Here is a 5,741-nt window from a genome sequence, read left to right on the forward strand (position 1 = left end):
GGACTAGAACTCACAGCTTCCTGGTGATTGGCCCAAAGTCACCCAGCTGTCTTTCATGCCTAAGGCGGGACTAGAACTCACCGTCTCCTGGTGATTGGCCCAAAGTCCCCAGCCGATTTTCATGCCTAAGGCGGGACTAGAACTCACCGTCTCCTGGTGATTGGCCCAAAGTCCCCCAGCTGGCTTTCATGCATAAGGCAGGACTAGAACTCACCGCCTCTTGGTGATTGGCCCAAAGTCACCCAGCTGGCTTTCCTGCCTAAGGTGGGACTAGAACTCCCCATCTCCTGGTGATTGGCCCAAAGTCACCCAGTTGGCTTTCATGCCTAAGGCGGGACTAGAACTCCCCGTCTCCTGGTGATTGGCCCAAAGTCTCCCAGCTGTCTTTCATACCTAAGGCGGGACTAGAACTCCCCGTCTCCTGGTGATTGGCCCAAAGTCACCCAGTTGGGCTTTCATGCCTAAGGCGGGACTAGAACTCCCCGTCTCCTGGTGATTGGCCAAAAGTCACCCAGCTGATTTTCATGCCTAAGGCGGGACTAGAACTCACCGTCTCCTGGTGATTGGCCCAAAGTCACCCAGCTGCCTTTCATGCCTAAGGTGGGACTAGAACTCCCCGTCTCCTGGTGATTGGCCCAAAGTCACCCAGCTGCCTTTCATGCCTAAGGTGGGACTAGAACTCCCCGTCTCCTGGTGATTGGCCCAAAGTCACCCAGTTGGCTTTCATGCCTAAGGCGGGACTAGAACTCCCCATCTCCTGGTGATTGGCCCAAAGTCCTCCAATTGGCTTTCATGCCTAAGGCGGGACTAGAACTCACCGTCTCCTGGTGATTGGCCCAAAGTCCCCCAGCTGGCTTTCATGCATAAGGCAGGACTAGAACTCCCCGTCTCCTGGTGATTGGCCCAAAGTCACCCAGCTGGCTTTCATGCCTAAGGCGGGACTAGAACTCCCGTCTCCTGGTGATTGGCCCAAAGTCACCCAGCTGGCTTTCATGCCTAAGGTGGGACTAGAACTCCTCGTCTCCTGGTGATTGGCCCAAAGTCACCCAGCTGGCTTTCATGCCTAAGGCGGGACTAGAACTCCCCGTCTCCTGGTGATTGGCCCAAAGTCACCCAGCTGGCTTTCATGCCTAAGGTGGGACTAGAACTCCCCGTCTCCTGGTGATTGGCCCAAAGTCACCCAGCTGGCTTTCATGCCTAAGGCGGGACTAGAACTCCCCGTCTCCTGGTGATTGGCCCAAAGTCACCCAGCTGCCTTTCATGCCTAAGGCGGGACTAGAACTCCCCATCTCCTGGTGATTGGCCCAAAGTCCTCCAATTGGCTTTCATGCCTAAGGCGGGACTAGAACTCACCGTCTCCTGGTGATTGGCCCAAAGTCCCCCAGCTGGCTTTCCTGCCTAAGGTGGGACTAGAACTCCCGTCTCCTGGTGATTGGCCCAAAGTCCCCCAGCTGGCTTTCCTGCCTAAGGTGGGACTAGAACTCCCCATATCCTGGTGATTGGCCCAAAGTCCTCCAATTGGCTTTCATACCTAAGGCGGGACTAGAACTCCCTGTCTCCTGGTGATTGGCCCAAAGTCACCCAGCTGCCTTTCATGCCTAAGGTGGGACTAGAACTCCCCGTCTCCTGGTGATTGGCCCAAAGTCACCCAGCTGCCTTTCATGCCTAAGGTGGGACTAGAACTCACCGTCTCCTGGTGATTGGCCCAAAGTCACCCAGTTGGCTTTCATGCCTAAGGCGGGACTAGAACTCACCGTCTCCTGGTGATTGGCCCAAAGTCTCCCAGCTGTCTTTCATACCTAAGGCGGGACTAGAACTCCCCGTCTCCTGGTGATTGGCCCAAAGTCACCCAGTTGGCTTTCATGCCTAAGGCGGGACTAGAACTCCCCGTCTCCTGGTGATTGGCCCAAAGTCACCCAGCTGTCTTTCATGCCTAAGGCGGGACTAGAACTCCCCGTCTCCTGGTGATTGGCCAAAAGTCACTCAGCTGTCTTTCATACCTAAGGCGGGACTAGAACTCCAGGTCTCCTGGTGATTGGCCCAAAGTCACCCAGCTGCCTTTCATGCCTAAGGTGGGACTAGAACTCCCCGTCTCCTGGTGATTGGCCCAAAGTCACCCAGCTGGCTTTCATGCCTAAGGCGGGACTAGAACTCCCGTCTCCTGGTGATTGGCCCAAAGTCACCCAGCTGCCTTTCATGCCTAAGGCGGGACTAGAACTCCCCATCTCCTGGTGATTGGCCCAAAGTCCTCCAATTGGCTTTCATGCCTAAGGCGGGACTAGAACTCACCGTCTCCTGGTGATTGGCCCAAAGTCCCCAGCTGGCTTTCCTGCCTAAGGTGGGACTAGAACTCCCCGTCTCCTGGTGATTGGCCCAAAGTCCCCCAGCTGGCTTTCCTGCCTAAGGTGGGACTAGAACTCCCCATATCCTGGTGATTGGCCCAAAGTCCTCCAATTGGCTTTCATACCTAAGGCGGGACTAGAACTCCCTGTCTCCTGGTGATTGGCCCAAAGTCACCCAGCTGCCTTTCATGCCTAAGGTGGGACTAGAACTCCCCGTCTCCTGGTGATTGGCCCAAAGTCACCCAGCTGCCTTTCATGCCTAAGGTGGGACTAGAACTCACCGTCTCCTGGTGATTGGCCCAAAGTCACCCAGTTGGCTTTCATGCCTAAGGCGGGACTAGAACTCACCGTCTCCTGGTGATTGGCCCAAAGTCTCCCAGCTGTCTTTCATACCTAAGGCGGGACTAGAACTCCCCGTCTCCTGGTGATTGGCCCAAAGTCACCCAGTTGGCTTTCATGCCTAAGGCGGGACTAGAACTCCCGTCTCCTGGTGATTGGCCCAAAGTCACCCAGCTGTCTTTCATGCCTAAGGCGGGACTAGAACTCCCCGTCTCCTGGTGATTGGCCAAAAGTCACTCAGCTGTCTTTCATACCTAAGGCGGGACTAGAACTCCCCGTCTCCTGGTGATTGGCCCAAAGTCACCCAGCTGCCTTTCATGCCTAAGGTGGGACTAGAACTCCCGTCTCCTGGTGATTGGCCCAAAGTCACCCAGCTGGCTTTCATGCCTAAGGCGGGACTAGAACTCCCCGTCTCCTGGTGATTGGCCCAAAGTCACCCAGCTGCCTTTCATGCCTAAGGCGGGACTAGAACTCCCCATCTCCTGGTGATTGGCCCAAAGTCCTCCAATTGGCTTTCATGCCTAAGGCGGGACTAGAACTCACCGTCTCCTGGTGATTGGCCCAAAGTCCCCCAGCTGGCTTTCCTGCCTAAGGTGGGACTAGAACTCCCCGTCTCCTGGTGATTGGCCCAAAGTCCCCCAGCTGGCTTTCCTGCCTAAGGTGGGACTAGAACTCCCATATCCTGGTGATTGGCCCAAAGTCCTCCAATTGGCTTTCATACCTAAGGCGGGACTAGAACTCCCTGTCTCCTGGTGATTGGCCCAAAGTCACCCAGCTGCCTTTCATGCCTAAGGTGGGACTAGAACTCCCCGTCTCCTGGTGATTGGCCCAAAGTCACCCAGCTGCCTTTCATGCCTAAGTTGGGACTAGAACTCACCGTCTCCTGGTGATTGGCCCAAAGTCACCCAGTTGGCTTTCATGCCTAAGGCGGGACTAGAACTCACCGTCTCCTGGTGATTGGCCCAAAGTCTCCCAGCTGTCTTTCATACCTAAGGCGGGACTAGAACTCCCCGTCTCCTGGTGATTGGCCCAAAGTCACCCAGTTGGCTTTCATGCCTAAGGCGGGACTAGAACTCCCCGTCTCCTGGTGATTGGCCCAAAGTCACCCAGCTGTCTTTCATGCCTAAGGCGGGACTAGAACTCCCTGTCTTCTGGTGATTGGCCAAAAGTCACTCAGCTGTCTTTCATACCTAAGGCGGGACTAGAACTCCCCGTCTCCTGGTGATTGGCCCAAAGTCACCCAGCCGGCTTTCATGCCTAAGGCGGGACTAGAACTCACACTCATTTGCAATGTCCTGTAGTCACGTGACCACAATTCACAATGTTTTTGCTGAAAAGCAGCACCGACTCCCAATTTTCAGCAAACCCAGCCCCACTAGCGAACACTCAGCTCAATTTACGACTGCTGCACTCACTTAACAAACCCTGCCAAAAAAGGGTCCTACATAAAGCCGGTCATGTGGCCGACTCTGTTTTATGACCATCCCAACGTACGAGCCCAGCACGGCCAGGTTGCATGACGGTTTTTAAAGTCCGGGGCTGTTTTGTTCTAAGGCTCTCGAGCAGATATTGTTCACTCGACCCCCAACGGGATTAACTCCTTTCGGCTGCCAGAGCAGGAAATTTACGATGGCACATCATGCGCGGCACAGATTGTTCCTCCTGAGAGGAAAAAACGAGGGTTGTGTTGGACGGCGAGAGAAGCAGAAGGCGGAGGATAAAATCCGGGGCCAAAACGAGTCCATAAAAGCGAGTCGAGAAAGGAGGCGGATTGAATGGCGCCTGGAAAACGTTTGGGACGGCATCGAAGGTGGAGGTTGAAATTGGACCGTCTCACCCTCAGCTCACGAAATATCGGAAGGGCGCCGGGAAACGGAGAGGCGACCAGCCACGGGCTTCAGCATAACCGAGGGGGAAGGGGCCTCGGAGGTCATCTAGCCCAACCCCCTGCTAAAGCAGCAAGCCCTAAACCAGTTCAGACCAAGGGTTATCCAAAAGTGTTGGAGCCCCACCACAACTTCTGGTGGCAAGCAGTTCCACTGGTTAATTGTCCTGAATTCTCCTGAGGTCCAAGTTCGAGCTCCCTCTGACTTAACTCCTAGAATTCCCCCAGCCAGCATGCTTTAAGGTTGCTGAATAACAAATCCTAGGCCTAAAAGGGACCTTGGAGGTCATCCAGTCCAACCCTCTGCTCAAGCCTTCACCAAACCAGCCAAACGGCTGCTCAGCCTCTTCTTAAAAACCTCCAGGCTTGGAGCACCGACAACTTCTTGTGGCAACCTGTTCCGCTGGTTGATTGTTCTAATTGTTCAAGAAATTCCTCCTTAATCCCAGGTTGCTTCTCTCCTGGATTAGTTTCCACCCGTTGCTTCTGGTCCTGCCTTCAGGGGGGTTTGGAAAATAAGGGGGTCACCCTCTTCCTCGGGGCAGACCCTGAGTTATTGGAAAACTTGCTCTCATGTCCGTCAGTCCCCAGTCCTTCTTTTCTCTAGATTGGCCAAACTCAGTTTCTGCAAACATTCATCGTATGTTTTATCCTCCAAGACCCCTAATCGTCTTGGTTGGTCTTCTCTGCCCTCTTTCCAGAGTCTCAACAAATTTTTTTTTTTGACACCAAAATTGCATGCTGCATTGCAAGTGTGGCCTTACCCTTACTCATCGAGGGGGGATGAGCTGGCTGGGGCATTCTGGGAGTTGAAGTCCTCCAGGCTTAAAGTTCCCAAGGTTGGAGACCCCTGACCTAGAGGACTGAGAATCTCCAGAGACATTAAGCGGAGACGACGCAAAGGGGAGTCAAACCGGTTTAGAAAGGGAGCGGAAAGGACAAAGGCCGGGGAGTCTCCAGCACAGCCAACAGAAAATATGACTAAATTTGCAGATGATACAACAGTGGTGGGACTCATCTCCGGTGTGTGTGTGTGTGTGTGTGTGTGTGTGTGTGTGTGTGAGTCTGCCTACCGAGATGAGGTGGACCAACGGTTGCTTTCGTGGTGTGGAGACAATAACTTGGTCCTCAACCCCAATAAGACCAAGGAGCTGATAGTGGACTATATAGAAGGA

This window comes from Pseudonaja textilis, unplaced genomic scaffold, assembly GCF_049901715.1.
Source record: "Pseudonaja textilis isolate UNSWEBS1 unplaced genomic scaffold, rPseTex1.2 PTEXSCF367, whole genome shotgun sequence".
In the NCBI taxonomy this organism is placed as follows: domain Eukaryota; kingdom Metazoa; phylum Chordata; class Lepidosauria; order Squamata; family Elapidae; genus Pseudonaja; species Pseudonaja textilis.